Below are 18,929 nucleotides of genomic sequence, written 5' to 3' on the forward strand. Positions count from 1 at the left end.
CCGTGAGTGTCCGCCAATGATAAATCTGTTTTCTTGTGGTAATTTGGTTTGTGAGGTTGACTATTGGAAAGATAATGGTACCTGATCATCTGTGATCAGTTAAATGATAAATTTATCCTGATAATACTAGACTCCAAACTTCTGAAACTTGTGAATCTGGGTATATACATGCTATGATGGGCTGTTACGGCACAATGCTGATGACCCTATTCTGAGCATGGAGTTAGGTTCAAGCCCCATATGCTCCAGAGGTATGTAATGACATTATTGGAGCATTTTAAGGATTAAAGCTTTACATCAATTAATGTTGCAATTTCTTATTAAATTGGAGCTGATGAGCTTCTCTAAAGGACATCTGCTATAAGCTGTTGTTTAGTGGTCAGAAGAAACCAGCAGGGCATGGTGCTAGAAAAGTTCTTATTTTTAAAAAGATATGAGTGAGAAATTAGCACATGTGACACCTGTGTATATATTTAGTTGAGCTTCTGTTAGTTTACACATAAGAAATTAAAATTCATGTTAATGTTCGTGTGAAGCAAATTTGGATATTTGGATATCAGGCTCAGGATTTGTTGGTTTGGGATATATTTTGTTGTGTATTGTGCCTTTATTTCCATGAAAAATTCCTGTATCTGCACTTAAACAGCCAATACACTTAAATCAGTGTTCATGTACATGGTTATGCTTCATGTTGCATTTATTTCAAAGTAATTTCATATATGGCAGTTGCCTCAAACAAAAGTTCAAGTTCCATTTTGGAGACTTGAGCCAGATATCTAGTCTGTCACTTCAATGCTGCACTTTGGAAATGTTTGGATGAGCCTCATGTCAGTCATGACATTACAAATGTGACCTTGTGTGTAGTGCACCACATGTATGTTTACTTGAATTTATACATTTATTATTTTTATTCAGTTGTGAAATGTTAGTTTCAGTGCAGAGGCCAGTTAGCATCGCTAATCCCAAGTTACCCTTGAGACAGTGGGGATCTGACCTACTGTAGTCCTTGAGTTGTAGGTACACCCAAAGTGCTCAGAATGAAGTTTTAGGATATTAATCCAGAAAAGAGTGAAAGAGCGATGATACAGTTTTGAGTCAGATTGGTTTGTGACTTGGAGGCAACTTTGCATGTGGCGACATTGCCACGTTAAAATAAATTTCAGATGATACCAGCTTCAGATCCTGGACACGTCATTTCTGAAAACTGTGGGAGAAATCCAGAGTGCCACCAAAGGTGTGTGGCAGTCGTCTTGTGGAGGCACTCCCTGATGAATCTCTGAACGTTACAAGTAAACAGCATTTTTTTTAATATCTTGTTTGACTATAATTGATATGAAGGATTCTGACATAACAGGGCGGAATAGAAATCTTGTTAACAATGTGTTTTTCACACTGTCAATAGCTGGAGATCACTGCCTTCCTGTGGTGATATTAAACCGTTCACAGAAACCTGTGACTGTACTGTTCTGAATCTCATGCTAATTGATAAAGGGGTAGATAATAGGTTTTAGTATCAGTGGTGTGATTAGTCTTCACTTACTCTTGTTAACTGGCAAGGAAGTATATGAATGGAAACTGGAGGTAGTTAATGGGATGTCTGATCAGGGCTGTCAGGCCTATTCAAAAAGCGAGTATCTTCACCCGGGGCTGGGAGCGAAGCACCCACGACAGCTTTGGTTCCAGGGCAGCCAGACTCCTGCTGTGATCTCTGGTCTCTGTTTGCCACTGGACAGGCAAGCAGTCAAATACATTTGGCAATCATTCCAATAGAGGACCTTTTTAACCCTTGAATTCCCACTGCCTCTAAGCACTAGGATTAGCCGGTGAAACAGAATACCTTTTTGGGGTTCATACCCATCATCAGATATGCATCTGCTTTTGTCCTTCGAGGTGGTATGGCTTGTACGTTTGGAAAGAGTTTTCCAAATAGTATGTCTATGTTGCTGCAACGTATTTTGTAGATGGTGTACACTGCTGCCACTCTGCATCAGTGCTGAAGGGTGAGAATGTTGAAAGATGTGGATGGGAGTGTCAATCAAGTGGTCTTTCATTTGGCTGGCAGGCATTATCGGGGGAAAGAAGGAGGCAGGTTAGTAAGTAACTCCTAACTGCTCTTGTGGATGTGGTATTACATGGCTGAGCCAGTTCAGACTTTGGTCAGTGGTAAACCCCTCCTTCACCACCACCGAGTTCAAAGCAAAATGCTCAGACACAGTAGTTTTACCTCCTCCATCTTTATTCTGGGCCCTGGATGGAGAAAGAACGATTGCCCATGTGCACGGTCTTCTCTCGAACAATGGTTTTTCAATGAACTAGATGGTCATTTTACAGGAGGGAGCACCTGATAAGGCAACATACATATTAATTGTCAAGATGAGAGTGGTGTTAGAAAAGCACAACAGGTTAGACAGCATCCAAGGAGCAGGAACATTGACGTTTCAGGCAAAAACCCTTCATGAGTAATGAGGCTGGGAGCCCCTGGGTGGAGAGATAAATGGGAAGGGGTTGGGGCTGGGGTAAAGGTAGGACAGATGGAACAGATCATGAGGATGGTGCTGAGCTGGAAGGTTGGAAATGGGGTAAGGTGGGGGGAGGAAAAATGAGGAAACTGGTGAAGTCCACATTGCTGGCATGGGGTTGAAGGGTACCGAGGTGGAACATGAGGCGTTCTTCCTTCAGGTGTCTGGTGGTGAAGGAGAGCAGAGTGGGTGGGGGAGTTGAAATGTTAGGCCACGGGGTGGTGGGGTTAATTGGGTGATGTTTATAATCAACAAATATCAATAGCGGAGACCAAGCTCTTTACTGTTATGTGATGAATGTTCTTAACCTTGTTAACTGGGTTCATACGATAGATACTTTGCCCCTTGTTGCTTACCTCGCGTACTGAATGCTTCCAATATTGCCAAATGGCTCTACATAATGAATGCTTTTCCACCTTGTTAACCCATTACCCTTGCCTCCAGCACTCCATTTTTAACTGCAAGTTCTTATCTGATCTGAGTCAAGCTCAGTTGAATCTCTTGTTTCACAAAAGTCAAAATGTACTCTCTTTCTTTTTTTTTTCCCTACCTGCTCATACCCTGTAAGCTTTCTCAGAGGTAGCTAGATTGTCTGTTGTTGTGGTTCTGTTCGCCGAGCTGGGAATTTGTCTTGCAAACGTTTCGTCCCCTGTCTCGGTGACATCCTCAGTGCTTGGGAGCCTCCTGTGAAGCGCTTCTGTGCTGTTTCCTCCGGCATTTGTAGTGGCCTGTCTCTGCCGCTTCCGGTTGTCAGTTCGAGCTGTCCGCTGTATGGCCGGTATATTGGGTCCAGGTCGATGTGTTTGTTGATAGAGTCTCATAGAATCTGTGGATGGGTGCCATCAACACACGCATCGACCTGGACCCAATATACCAGCCACTACAGCGGACAGCTCGAATTGACAACCGGAAGCGGCAGAGGCAGACCACTATAAATGCCGGAGGAAACATCACAGAAGCGCTTCACAGGAGGCTCCCAAGCACTGAGGATGTCACCTAGACAGGGGACGAAACATTTGCAAGACAAATTCCCAGCTCGGCGAACAGAACCACAACGAGCACCCAAGCTACACATCTTCTCCCAAACTTTGAAGATTGTCTGTTGCTGGAGATGGTCATTGTCTGGTAGTGTCTGACATTGAAAGTAACTTAATAGTCGCCAGTAGAAGCCTGAATATTGTCCAGGTCTTGCTGCATAACATATGGACTGCTTCAATATCTGAGGTATCATGAATTGTGCTGAACCTTTAGATTAGATTCCCTACAGTGTGGAAACAGGCCCTTCGGCCCAACAAGTCCACACCGACCCTCCCAAAGAGTAACCCATCCAGACCCATTTCTCTCTGACTAATGCACCTAACATGAAGGGCGATTTAGCATGGTCAGTTCACCTGACCTGCACATCTTTGGACTGTGGGATGAAACCAGAGCACCCGGAGGAAACCCACACAGACACTGGGAGAATGTGCAAACTCCACACAGTCGCCCAAGGCTGGAATCAAACCTGGGACCTGGTGCTGTAAGGTAACAGTGCTAACCACTGAGCCACCGTGCCACCCCCTTGCACAATTATTGACAGATATGCTTATTTACTTCTAACCTGATGATGAAGGAAAGAGGATGATAAAGCATCTGAAGATGGTTCATTCTTAGACACTACCCTATGAGGCTACAATGATAGTGCCCCTGCCTCTGGGCTAGTAAAGCTTGGGTTCCAGTTCCAACTACTGCAGAGGTGTGTAATCACGTCTTTAAACAGGCTAGATATTTTCTAATCAGAGGAGCTACTGCAACGACATCTTGGGATAAGCCAGTTGACTTCAAAAGTCCCCAACCATCTGAGTCATGACTCCAACCAGCAGAATTTGCTTGATTTCCGTTGACTTCAATTTTGCTCTGACTCGTTGATGAAATCAAGACGGCCATGAGCCAAGTATGGAAAGGGCAGCCACTCCCTCTTTCAAACCAGCTTGGACTGAAGCTATAGTGAACTTGAGCTGAATGGTCCTGGCAGAACCTGAACTGGGCATCTGTAGGCACATAATTGCTGAGAAAATATCTATTCAAATAGATTTATCATCCTGCCCAATTTGGCCACCAAGTACACAACAAGATTTAAATATAATTGCTTGTGCCTTGCACATGTTCTAACTGAGGTTGTCTTGTCGAATGATCGTAGCTGGTACTTTTTATATTTATTGATTTAATTATTAGTTATTGCCCTCTCCCTCAACTGTGGTTTGCATTTCCCTTAACAGGCTTTGCATGAAAATTAATCATTGGAAAACATGGCTGATTATGCTAGTGGTGGTTAGTAGATGAAAGAAATTTAAATGCAGTCAGATAGATTAGCTTATCAAATATCCACATGTGGCTAACCTGTTGGATATCTCTGACAAAGAAAATTCCCCTACTATCAGAGAGGGATAACAGTAAATCTTTTTGGCGATTTGGTTTTATCTATTTTGTCCAACAATAATGAAAATTGAGTCAGGATATTTTTAGAAGCATTCTTAATTTCAATGTAATAATATATTTTGTCATGATTAAGAAAACAAAATATACATGTTCAGTTGCTCTCTTTTTCTTTTCCTCCAGCTTTTGTATACATGTGTTTTTGATTTGGCAATGAAAAACTGGTCTTAAATATAAGCATAAAATTTTATTTTACATAAACCAAAAGAATTGCAGATGCTGGAAGTGGAAACTAAAGCAGAAATTGCTGGAAAACCTCAGGTCTGGCAGCATCTGTGGAGAGAAATCAGAGTTAACATTTAACCATTTTTGGAGGCAATCACTGCCTGGCATTTAATGTTCTGCAGGAGGGTCACGGGACCCAAAACTTAAACTCTGATTTTTCTCCACAGATGCTGCCAGACCTGCTAAGGTTTTCAAACAATTTCTGATTTTGTTGTATTTCACATGTTTATGTATGCTGACAGGAGTTTTAAAATTCATTCCTAGAATGTAGGAGTCCCTTGCGTGGCCAGCAATGATTGCCTGTCCTTAGTTGCCCTTGAGGAGGTGGGTGCGAAGTTGCTTTCTTGAATTCCTACACCCTATGTGCTGTAGGTCGACACAATACTCTTAGGGAAGGAGTTCCCAGGAGTTTGACCCTGTGGCACTGAAGGAACAGCAATGTATTTCCAGTGAATGTGTTGAGTTGCTTGGAGGTGAGAAAGTGTACAGGGTATGACCAAGTAGGAAAAGAGTTAAGTTTTGAGTTTTGTGAAACAAGAGGTTCAGTTGAGCATGACTCTGATCAGATAAGAATTTGCAGTTAACAATGGAGTGCTGGCGGCAAGGGTAATGGATTAACAAGGTGGAAAAGCATTCATTATGTCGAGACACTTAACAATATTGGAAGCATTCTTTATGTAACTTCAGTTTAACAAGGTGAAAAGTATTCATTTTGTGAAGCCAGTTAAGGTTAAGAACATGCCTTGTATAACATCAGAAGGCCTAATCTTTGCAATCATGAGTATCAATAGTATTGGTCATCCAACTAATAGGTATGTTGCCTTATCTGGATGCTCCTCCATGTAAAGTGACTATATAATTCAGTAAGAAGCTGCTGTTCGAGAGAAAAGAACATGAACTCACTCCAGTCTCTGTGCACATGGGCGATAATTCTATTTCCCTCCAGGGCCCGGAATAAAGATGGAGGAGGTAAAACAATACTGTGTCTCTGAACGTTTTGCTTCCACTGAGGGGGGAATGGGATGACAGAGGGTGTTCTCCTGTATCCAGTATTGTTGAGCTTCTAGTTGGTAGTCCTGAGTTTAACAGGTGCTGTCTAAGGAGCCTTGGTGGAGAGCTCTGTGCGTTTTGTAGATGGCACTCACTACAGTTAGTGATTGTTGGAAAGAGTGCATTTTTGTAGATGTACAGTCAACCAGGTGGTTTTGTCCTGGATGGTTTCCAGTTGCTTGAGTGTTTTTGGAGGTGTACTCATCCAGGCCCAACTTGTGCCTTTATAGATGATGATCAGGCTTTGGAAAGCTGAGTTAATTGCTGCTGGATTCCTCTCCTCTGAACTGCTGTTATACAGTTAGAGAGATGCACAGCAGGAAAAAAGACCCTTCGGTCCAACTTGTCCATGCCGACCAGATATCCCAACCCAACCTAGTCCCACCTGCCAGCACCCGGTCCATATTCCTCCAAACCCTTCCTATTCATATAACTATTCAAATGCCTTTTAAATGTTGCAATTATACTAACCTCCACCACTTCCTCTGGCAGCTCATTCCATACACATACCACCCTCTGCGTGAAAAAGTTGCCCCTTAGGTCTCTTTTATATCTTTCCCCCCTCACCCTAAATTATGCCCTCTACCACCCCCACCCTAGGAAAAAGAGTTTGTCTATTTATCCTATCCATGTCCCTCATGATTTTATAAACCTTTATAAGGTCACCTCTCAGCCTCTGATGCTCCAGGGAAAACAGCCCCAGCCTATTCAACCTCTCCCTGTAGCTCAAATCCTCCGACCCTGGCAACATTCTTGTAAATCTTTTCTTGAACCCTTTCAAGTTTCACAACATCCTTCTGATAGGAAGGAGTCCAGAATTGCACGCAATATTCCAAGAGTGGCCTAACCGATGTCCTGTACAGCCGCAACATGACCTCCCAACTCCTGTACTCAATAATCTGACCTATAAAGGAAAGCATACCAAACACCACCTTCATTATCGTATCTACCTGCGACTCCATTTTCAAGGAACTGTGAACCTGCACTCCAAAGTCTCTCTGTTTAGCAACACTCCTAAGGACCTTAACATTAAGTGTATAAGTCCTACTAAGATCTGCTTTCCACAAGTGCAGCACCTCTGATTTATCTAAATTAAATTCCATCTGCCACTTCTCAGCCCATTGGCTTATCTGGTCAAGATCCTGTTGTAATCTGAGGTAACCTTCCTTGCTGTCCACTATACCTCCAACTTTGGTGTCACCTACAAACTTATGAACTAAACCTCTTATGCTCACATCCAAATCATTTATACAAATGATGAAAAGTGGTGGACCCAGCACTGATCCTTGTGGTGCTCCACTGGTCACAGGCCTCCAGTTTGAAAAGCAACCCTCTACCACTACCCTCTGTGTCTTCTACGTTTGAGCCAGTTCTGTATTCAAATGGCTAGTTCTCCCTGTATTCCATGAGATCTAACCTTGCTAACTAGTCTCCCATGGGGAACTTTGTCAAATGCCTTCCTGAAATCCACATAGATCACATCTACCACTCTGCCCTCATCAATCTTCTTTGTTACTTCTTCACAAAACTCAATCAAGTTTGTGAGACATGATTTCTCACTCAAAAGGCCATGTTGACTATCCCTAATCAATCCTTGCCTTTCCAAATACATGTATATCCTGTCCCTCAGGATTCCCTCCAACAACTTGCCCACCACCGACGTCAAGCTCACTGGTCTGTAGTTCCCTGGCTTGTTCTTAGAACCTTTCCTAAATAGTGGCACCATGTTAGCCAACCTCCAGTCTTCTGGCTACCTCACCTGTGACTATCAATGATACAAATATGTCAGTAAGAGGCACAGCAATCACTTCCTTAGCCTCCCACAGTGTTCTAGAGTACACCTGATCAGGTCCTGGGGAGTTATCACTTTTATGCATCTCAAGACATCCAGCCCCTCCTCTGTAATATGGACATTTTGCAAGGTGTCACCATCTATTTCCCTACATTCTGTATCTTCCATGTCGTTTTCCACAGAAAATACTGATGCGAAATACTCGTTTAGTATCTCTACCATCTCCTGTGGCTCTACACAATAGCCCCCTTGCTGATCTTTGGGAGCCCTTTTCTCTCCCTTGTTATCCTTTTGTCCATAATGTATTTGTAAAAACCCTTTGGATTCTCCTTAACTCTATTTGCCAAAGCTATCCCATGTCCCTGTTTTGCTCTCCTGATTTCCCTCTTAAGTATACTCCTACTTCCTTTATACTCTATAAGGATTCACTTGATCTATCCTGCCTATACCTGACATACGCTTCCTCCTTTTTCTGAACCAAACCCTCAATTTCTTTAGTCATCCAGCATTCCCTATACCTACTAGCCTTTCCTTTCACCCTAACAGGAATATACTTTCTCTGGACTCTCATCTAATTTCTGAAGGCTTTCCAAACCACTGATTTTATATGGCACATATATTTGAGTTTCTACTCAATGGAATGTTTCTTGTGGGGGCTTCAGTGATGGAAACAATAACTGTGAAAGGGTTATGGGTAGATTGTCTTTTATTGGAGACAGTCATTGCCTGGCATTAATGTAGCATGAATGTTGCTTGCCTTTTTTCCAGCAAATCCTAATCATGTAGCATAACAATGGGTACTTCAAGAACAGAAAACGCTATTCTGTCAGGGCACAATTATTATCTAATAGAGGTCAAGACTTTAATGCTGTAATGCAAGAGTACTGCAATCAATATCTTTTAAACATAATTTATTGTTAATTGATAACTATTTTACGGGAGTAGGTTTTATGCAAAATGGCTACTTTGTTTCTTTATATAACTCAGTAATGACAGTTTTGATGGCAAATCAAAGACTTCTACTGAGAAGACATGAGGCCACTGTTTAGCACTTCTGGCAGTACAGACTTAGTGCTGCACTTAAGCACCATTCCAGAGTATTTTACCAAGTCTCTGGAATGGAATCTACAACTCTCTCTGACCACAGTTCAAAATGTCTTAGACTAAATAGTGTATTTATTCCATGTTTCATTTGTCCCTTTTTCTTCGGGGATGGATTTCAATATAACATCCTAGTCAGGTTATTGGTGAGTTTGCAATAAGCTGTTGATTGACAATTAACCTTTTTACAAACTGTTCATTATTTACTATAAACAGAAATAGTCAATTTGTTGTGGTGCAAATGTTGGCAGTGTTAATCTGAACAACTGGCTCGAAGATAGGAGACAGAGGGCGATGATGGAGGATTGCCTTCCAGACAGGAGGCCTATGGCCAGCGTTGTGCCACAAGGATCGATGATGGCTCCATTACTTTTTGTCATTTATATAAGTGATTTGGATGTGACCATAGGAGATATGATTAGTAAATTTGCAGATTACACCAAAACAGATGGTGTAGCAGACAGCAAAGAAGTTTACCTCAGAGTTCTGTGGGATCTTGGGATGGGTCAGTGGGCCGAGGAGTGGCAGATGGAGTTTAATTTAGATAACTGTAAGGTTCTGCATTTTGGAAAGGCAAATCAGGGCAGAACTTGTACACTTAATGGTCAGGTCCTGCAGAGTATTGCTGAACAGAGAGCTTGGAGTGCAGGTTCATAGTTCTTTGAAAGTAGAGTCCTGGTAGACAGGATAGTGAGGAAGGCTTTTGGAGTTCAATGTAGCTAAGTGATTCACTTTGGTAAGAGTAATAAAAAGATGGATTACTGGGCTAATGGTAGACTACTTGGTAGTGTGGAAGAGCAGAGGGATCTTGGTGTCCATGTACACAGATCTCTGAAAGTTGCCACCCAGGTAAATAGTGCAGTGAAGAAGGCATATGGCGTACTGGCTTTTATTGGTAGAGGAATTGAGTTCCGGAGTCCTGAGGTCATGCTGCAGTTGTATAAGACTCTGGTGCGGCCGCATCTGGAATATTGTGTGCAGTTTTGGTTGCCATACTATAGGAAGGATGTGGAGGCACTGGAACTGGTGCAGAGGAAGTTTACCAGGATGTTGCCTGGTATGGTAGGAAGATCCTATGAGGAAAGGCTGAGGCACTTGGGGTTGTTTTCTTTGGAGAAAAGAAGGTTTAGGGGTGACTTGATAGAGGTGTACAAGATGATTAGGGGGTTAGATAGGGTTGACAGTGAGAACCTTTTTCCACGTATGGACTCAGCTATTACAAGGGGGCATAGCTTTAAATTAAGGGGGGGGTAGATATAGGACTGATGTTAGGGGTAGGTTCTTCACTCAGCGAGTCGTAAGTTCATGGAATGCCCTGCCAGTAGCAGTAGTGGACTCTCCCTCTTTATGGGTATTTAAGCGGGCATTGGATAGGTATATGGAGGATAGTGGGTTAGTGTAGGTTAGGTGGGCTTTGATCGGCGCAACATCGAGGGCCGAAGGGCCTGTACTGCGCTGTATTCTTCTATGTTCTATGTTCTATGAACATAATATACTGCTACTAAAATTCTCTACTTGCTTTTTAAGTTACAGAACTAATTGAGATGGTTACAAAATCTTTCAGAATGCAGTATATGGTAAAACCAAATGGCTTTGATGCATAGAAGTTATATTCAGTTTCAAATGCTTACAGGATTAGTTGTGGCAGAATTGAAATAGGAACTGTCTGATTTGTAACATTTCATTTTGAACAATGCTTGAAGCAAATGGGTAAAAGGTAGATTGACTTCCTTACTAATGCTTTAATTGTTTTGTAATGTTTGTTTATATTTTGTAATTGCTCCCTCTCTTAGCAAATTAGTCAGACGTTACTTTGGTATGCTTGATCATGCAGAATTAGTTGTGTCCCCAGACAGAAGAAACAACCTACTTTGCTCAAAAGATTTTCTTTTCTACATTTGATTGCAGGTCAAATTGAACAAAAAACCCAGTATTCAGAAATTGAGTTAGATTTGCTGGTTATCAACCTCTGCAAAAAGCCTACTGTGGAAGGTTGCTGATAGGTGAGTTTTTAAAAATATATTTTGTATTTATGTCAGCTAAGAGAGTAGTCTTTATTTCTTGGTCCTCTCTTGAAAGCACAAGTTTGTTTTGGATATAATTTGGGTGATAAATAATATTTGTGATCATGATAAGAGATTAGAAGATGTGGTATATGTATCATTGCAACTGGATTTTATCCTCGCTTGGGTTCTGATTGTACAGGCCTTTTGGGAATGACTACTATTTATTTTATTTCTAAGCCTGGGGTGCTATATGCAGAGGAACCTTGATTATCTGGCATTTGTTTATCTGGCAAGATCTCAAGGTCCTAGTGCTTGGGTAAACTGTGTTAACTGGCATTTGATTGTCAGGATTTTGATTAACTGAACAAAATACTCCCTGCCCTTGTTCTTTGGGTAATCTAGGTTCCTCTGTACTTATAATGTCACTGTTAAAAGCTGGATGTTTCTAATCTACTTTGTCTTTAGGGCTGGGGACATACTTCCCTGTTGTCTTCTCCTGTGGCCTTAACATTGATCACCTATTCTTTGCAGCCAGATTCTCTCTACTGGATATTAGAGATCATATGATGTGGTTCTTTGCTCATTGGTGGGAAGCACTTCCATCTCCACTCTGGTTGGAAATTCGATAGAGGTGATGTCAAACTTGTACTTCTCTGCTCTGTTGCATCATGCAGATTAGTGAAAGAATTTGGATTGTGGAAATAGAAGTCTGTGCTTTATAAACTGATGACAACCGATGGCTATTTGAGTTCCCACAATACCCTCTCTTCCCAGAGACAAACATTAGCCATTCCTATTCCTGATCACAGCCATTGATTCAAAAGTTCTTTATTGTGGATGCAGGTGAAAAGTCCGATTGTAATAATGACTGTCAATGTTTTGGAAGGTTCTACAGGAATGTAAAAACAGAGCAAAGAATCTATGTTCAATTGTGCAACGCTGTAATTTGTGTCTGTTTACTTGGTTTTTATATCCGCTTACCCTCTATCTTTCTCTCACATAGATAAAATGTGAATACTACATGATTACTTATGGAGTTTTGCTTTCTGATGACTAAACTATAAGTAGAATTCCTTGCCAGGTTACAACTTCCACATTCATAATTTCATTCAGCTGCAGAAAGTCTGGATGGGTTTCACTGAAATTGATGTACACAGCTGAATTGATTTGCAGGTCTTTTGTTATTAGGCCTTGTGGTTCATCTAGTCGTGATCCCACTTCCTGATGTGTCATTGTACTCCTGGTTATGCTAACTTTCTATAGAACATTCTGCTAATGCACAAGAAAACAAGGAAATTGTCAGCATTCTGTTCTGCTTATGAGTTTCATATCAACCTGAAAGCTTTATTGCTGTTTGTTTTTTTTTAAATCATGGAACTTTTGCTATTCATTGATGTGTTCATGGGCATGTTGAATATTCTGTGAACAATGTTGAGCCCTTTAAGAAGGGGTAAGTTATTGGATAACTTAGTAAATCTTTTTTGAGGGGGTGGTAGGATGAGGAACATATAGGATGCTATTAGGAAGGTAGTACTAGAATTTTAATTCTGCAACAGTGAGGGAATGGCAAAGCAGTTCTAAGCCAGAATGATATGCAATTTAAAGTGGATGTTGAAGGGATAGTGTTCCCATTAAGTATGCTGCCTTCCCTGGTAGATTGCGTAGTTTGGAACATGCTGTTGAAAGAGCCTGGATAAATTGCTGCAATGCATGGTTTAGATGGTCCACATTGCTGTTACTTGCATCTGTGATGGAGGGAGTGAGTACTGAAGATGACAGATGGAGTGGCATTCAAATAGGCTTTGTGCTGCTGTCATCCAGGCATGTAGAGAGTATTTCATCACACTCTGGACTTGTGCATTGTAAATAGTGGACAGTTTTGTTCAGCGAGGATGAGTTACCTTTTGCAGGATTCCCAGTCTCTGACATATTTCTGTGGCCAACATCTGGTCTGCTGCAGTTGCATTTTTTATAAATGGTAATGCTCAGGATTTTCATAGTAGGGAATTGGCAATGGTAATTCCACTATGCCATGGAAGATGGATAGTTTTTGTTTTGAGGTGATTGTTGCTTAGCACTAGTGTCGTGAATGTTACTTAACAGCCCAAGTCTGGGTGTTGTCCAGATCTCGTTGCATGTGAATGTGGACTGCTTGAAAGGATGAAGATATTTGTATTGGTGCTGAACTCTGTGAAATCATTGAGTATCCGCACTTCAGTCATAAAGTTAGAAGATGGAGCAACCGAAGTTGAACCTCCGACACCACTGTGAAGACCACCTACTCCTCTGGGACTGGGATTGCTAACTTAAAGCATCATATTTGGTGCTCGGTATATTTCCAACCAAAGTTTTCCCTGATTCCCATTGAGTCTGGTTTAATTCTGGCTCCTTTATGTTCTACTCTGTCAAGGCTTCTCCTTATTCTGGAATTCATCTCTTGACTAGATATTATTAATCAACCTGTTCAAGTATATTTTGACACATTCTGGGACAGATGGAACTTGAACGCAGGTATTTTAACTCTCAGATAGGGGCAGCATTACTGTGCCACAAGCACCTTTAAAGAATATGCTCACTTAAGTAGATGTTTCCCAATCCACCTGTTCAGAATTGTTATTGGAGCAGGTGGGATTTTAATCTGGGCTTCCTGGCCCATTGGTAAGGGCTCTACCCCTGTGTCACAAGAGCCCTTGGTTTGCTGTTGTCTGTTTTTGGATGAAGGCTGTAACGAAGTTGTGAGCTGAAGAGCCCCGACGAAATGCAAGCTAAATGTAAGTGAGGAGGTTATTCCTGAGTAATTAGAATTTGACAGCACTGACCATCGCTTTGATCAAGAGGAAACTAAAAGGCTGGTAATTTGTCAGGTTTGCTTTGTCTTAGTTTTTTTGAATAGCAATTGTTTGGACAAATTTCGTGGGCAGCACGGTGGCTCAGTGGTTAGCCCTGCTGCCTCACAGCACCAGGTTCTCCGGTTTGATTCCAGCCTTGGGCGACTGTCTGTGTGGAGTTTGCACATTCTCCCCGTGTCTGCGTGGGTTTCCTCTGGGTGCTCCGGTTTCTCCCACAGTCCAAAGATGTGCAAGTCAGGTGAATTGGCCATGCTAAATTGCCCACAGTGATAGGTGCATTAGCCAGAGGGAAGTGGGACTGGCTGGGTTACCTCTTCGGAGAGTCGGTGTGCACTTGTTGTGCTGCAGGGCCTGTTTCCACACTGTAGGGAATCTAATCTAATCTAATCTAATCTTAAATGTCAGTGCTGTCAGTATATGGGATCAGTTTGTCTTGGGATTGCCTGGTTTTCTGTTGCGTGTTGTTCCATTGTCATGTGTTGATGTCTGATATTATGATTTCACCAGATTGACGCCTCATTTAGGTATGGCTGGAGCTTCTCGTGGTATGCCTGTTGCACTCTCTCTTCCGAAGTCCAGGTGTTATATGATTTAATGGATTATTTTAAGTGCTGCATGCAGAGTGAAGTTTTCAACTACTCTTGTCCAGGAAAACACAATCCTTAGTCTGTCATGGGACTGTATGATGCAGTGAAACATATTTCCATTCCCCGCAAGACTGGAGGGAAACGTGTCGTTAAGTCAAAAATGACTGTGTATCAGCAGGACATCTAATTGGGGACTTCTAGACGAGTTCTAAATCCTGATTTAGAAGCAAAATTCTGCTTCAGCGATAACGATTACTCAAATGCCATTGTTGCAGCATTTTATGTTCTGGCAGAACTCTTCTAATTGGCACCATCTATTCTCTCAATTGTTTAGGGGCAGCTTCCTCTGTTGTGACCACTACTACCACCACCACTGCAGCCCACCTCAGCTAAAATGGCAGTTTAACTTAATGAATGAGTGCATTCCAAGAGCACTCATTTTTAAAAGCAACATTCTGTCTTTTCTGTGTAATTGTCTCTGAACCTAATGCTGCTACATTAACACTTGAGCATACTAAATTTTCATTGAAATTGTTGTGATTTTTTTCCTCCCCATCAATCCTGTTGGCCTGTTCTTGTAAAATCCATTTTAAGAGACGTTGTGCTGAATGCAACTTTTCGGTGCTAAATGATTAGTTGCTAATATTGAAAGCCAATTTTTTGCACCTGCTGGATTTCTTCCATGAGTGAGCATATTTTGTTGTCTGTTTATTTTGAATAGCCTTTAACCTGGTTTTGATTTGCATTTGTAGAACGAGATGAGAAATAGAGCAATTGCTCTGCATCTACTGATTCTAATTTTAGTTTATATTCTATATAATTGTTTTTTCAGTGCAGTAAATTTAGTGTTAGCTAAAAATACAAATGAGGAAGCGACAAAAGACTCCACTCCTTCACTTTTATTGCTGATGGCATGCTACTGATAAAATCCATCGAAAAGCAAAACACCAGCTCAGTATTATGAATGTTGGAAATCAGAAATAAAGACAAAGCACTAGGAAAGCTCAGCAGCTTGGTAGCATCTATAAAGAGAGAAATGCTAAGTAATTCAAATTGCACGTACCTCTTCTAGGACTTTTGACTTGAAATGTTAACGCTTTCTCCATAGATGCTATTAAATCTGGGTATTTCTGGTCAAAATCTAATTCTACTTCCCTTTCATTTATATAATCTTTTGTACATCTCTGGATTTGAGGTCTTAAGTTGTTGTTCTAATTCTTGTCAATACGTCAGCGATGATCCTATTTAATAAAAAGGCGACTGTCAAAAGCAAGCCCTTAATTCTTATAAGCTGTGAGTGAATTTATGGATGTTATTTATTATTGTATTCCTGGATTGAAGAATACATTTCTGAGAGTACAGAAAAATTATTTACAAATAATTTTTAAGATTCCTTTGCATTGTATTTCTCTCTCCACTTGGGAAAATAAGGTTGTGACAAACTGAGTATCTTGGACAACAAACGATCATTCAACTGGAAGTGAAATTAGCAGACATGAAATGTAAATGATACTCTTTAACTTGGAAAATTTGTTCCTGAATTTTGGGTTTGCAGCTGAGCATGAATGTTTGTACATGAAATTACATATTCAGAATATTCACAAGGATACGAGAAGTTGGCCAGTCTAGCAAAGCAGCCTAGCAGAGAAGACTATGGAGTAGCTATGGCAGGAGTTTCTGGTAATTCTGGAGGCACAGCAGAAATTCTTCACAAGGAAGAAGAAACATGCTAAGGGGAGGATGAGGCAACCATAGCTGACAAGGGAAGTCCAGAAGAACAAAAAAGTAAGAGGAAAAAGTTTATAGTGTGATGAAGATTAATAGGAAACCAGAGGATTGGGAAACCTTTTAGAAACCAGCAGAGGATAACTGAAAAAGCAATGAGAGGGACAAGATGAAAATGCTTGTAAGCGAACTAGTGTTATAAAAGAAGATTGCCAGTGTCATTTGTTTTGATATACGAAAGGTAAGCAAGAGTAGACCTTGAACCTCTGGAAAATGAGGCTGGAGAAGTAGTAATAGGGAATGAAGAAACACTGGAGGACCGGAATAAGTACTTTGGTGTCTTCCACTGAAAACTGATGCAATGTGCCAGACCTTCAAGAGGGTTGAGGGCAAAGGTGAGTGTAGTGGTCATCACGAAGGAGAAGGTGCTGAGGAAGCTGAAGGGTTTGAAGGTGGATAAATCACCCAGACAGGATCAGTTACATGACGGGATTCTGAAGGCAGAAGCTGAGGAGGTTGTGGAGTCGTTGGTGATCTTTCAGATTTTATTGGAGCTGGGAAGTGTCCAGAGTACTGGGAAACAGCTCATGTAACATCTGTATTTAAGAAGGCAGGGAGGTAGAAGAAAGGAAATTATAGGTTTGCTTGACCTCTGGTGTTTTAAGATTTTTAGAATCTGTTATTAAAGTTGAGATTCTGGAGTATTTGGAAATGCATGATAAAATAAGGCTGAGCCAACACTGCTTCATCAAGGGTTGGCAAATTGGTTAGAATTCTTTTGGAGAAGTTAAACAAGTTACAGAAAAGAGGACCAATGGACATGATCAACTTGGAATTTCAGAAGACTTATGACAAGGTGCTGTACAGGAGGCTGCTAAATGAGAGTTCATGGTGTTAGGGGAAGGGAACTGACAGAGGGAATTGGCTGAATGGCAGAAGGCAGAATGTAGGGGACAAAGGGGGCCTTTATCAGGATGGCAGCTGTGTAGTCCTGTGGAGTTCACCCTATACGTTAACAATCTGGATGAACAAACGAAGAGCAATGTTGTGAAGTTTGCAGATGACACAAAGATAGATGAAGGGATAAGTAGTGTTGAGGAAGTGGGCAGGGTGCAGAAAGACTTGAACAGATTAGGAGAGTGGGCATTGAAGTGAGAACATGAGGTTATGGACTTTGGTAGGAAGAGTAGAGGCTAACGCTATTTTTCTAAATGGGGAAAAGCTTTGGAAATACAAAGCACGCAGGGACTTGGGAATCCTATTTCAGGATTACCTTCAGACTAACATGCAGGTTCATTTAGCTTTTAGGAAGGCAAATGCAATGTTAGCATTCATTTCAAGAGGACTAGAATGTGAGAGCAGTCCTATACTAATAGGATGGTCTAAGGTTCTGGTCAAGCCATAGCTAGTCACCTTTTGGAATGTGTGAGCAGTTTCGGACTCTACATCTCAGGAAGGATATGCTGGTGAACATCTTGTCAAAGAGAGCTGTGGAGGCCAAATATATTGAAGACAGAGGTTCTTGATTGGTAAGGGGATTAACAGTTATGGGGAAAAGGTAGGAGTGTAGGATCAAATGGCAGAGCGGCCTCAGTGGGCTGAACAGCCTAATTCTGTGTCTGTCTTTTAAAACTAGGGAGCACATGACCATAAATGTCTGGCCAACTGTGTAATACAAAGGTAAGTCAAAGTTGTGGGATTCCTTGGCACATGCTTTATTCTTATGAGGCAGCAATTCTTGGCGTTTGCTTGAATTTCGTTCCTAGTAGTGTAATAAGTGATTAATTCCACCTCCCTAGTCAATTCTGATATTTTGTCATTGCTGCAGATTTGTTGTTCTTTGTGCAGTCCAATGGGTAGGATAAAACATTTCATTATTTTGTCCTCCTATCCAAACCATGATTGAAAATGTCAAATGAACAAGTCATATCGTTTGCTTTCGCACTGTCCATGCAGAATCTGTCACTGAAATACTACAAATACTCTGACAGCATCTGTGGGAAGTGTTGGAGAACAAAAACGACTTAATATTTTGAGTTAATGAATATTTTCACCAGGAATTCCTTTGGAAGGAGGCCCAATGGTAATTGATGTAATAATTATAACTTCAGACTCCAATTGGTGCTTTCAGTTTTAGATTGCTGAAACATTGTTTGTCTGCTAGGCATGATTACAATGTGACAAGAACATGGCACGACCGAACCCACTAGCCACGCTACCTTATATTAAAAATGTCTCCAAACGAACAGCTAGACTTCTCTGACTACTCAGATTCATGACAGCCCATAAACCGACAGCCACACTCTCTGACATCAACTCGCCAGAGCAAAAGACCCGAGACCCATCATGTGCAAGATGAACATAATTTACAAGATTCCATGCAAAGACTGCACAAAACACTATATGGGACAAACGGGTAGACAACAAACAATCCACATCCACAAACGCCAACTAGTCACTAAATGTCAGTAGACACGTAGTAGCCAAGGATCACAGATTCGACTGAGACAACGCAAATAACAGAGCAGGCGAAACAGAGGCCAGCCAGAGAATTTCTAGAAACGTGGCACTCCTCCACTGACTTCAACAAACATGCAGAC

General features: G+C 41.4%; 1 protein-coding gene across 8 annotated transcripts in view; it reads left to right on the forward strand.

The window, feature by feature from the left end:
* The window catches only part of gapvd1 (GTPase activating protein and VPS9 domains 1), a 148,622-nt gene that overhangs the window by 12,073 nt on the left and 117,620 nt on the right, over nucleotides 1-18,929 (forward strand). For 7 of the 8 annotated variants that reach the window (XM_072565762.1, XM_072565765.1, XM_072565767.1 and 4 more), the window contains exon 2: nucleotides 11,071-11,165. The exons of the other annotated variant lie outside the window; for it this stretch is intronic. The gene's annotated coding sequence lies outside the window, so the exon portion shown is untranslated. The remainder of the gene's footprint in view (nucleotides 1-11,070; nucleotides 11,166-18,929) is intronic. 8 annotated transcript variants of the gene reach the window in all.

The sequence above is a fragment of the Chiloscyllium punctatum genome, chromosome 49 (genome assembly GCF_047496795.1).
Source record: "Chiloscyllium punctatum isolate Juve2018m chromosome 49, sChiPun1.3, whole genome shotgun sequence".
Taxonomy (NCBI): Eukaryota; Metazoa; Chordata; class Chondrichthyes; order Orectolobiformes; family Hemiscylliidae; genus Chiloscyllium; species Chiloscyllium punctatum.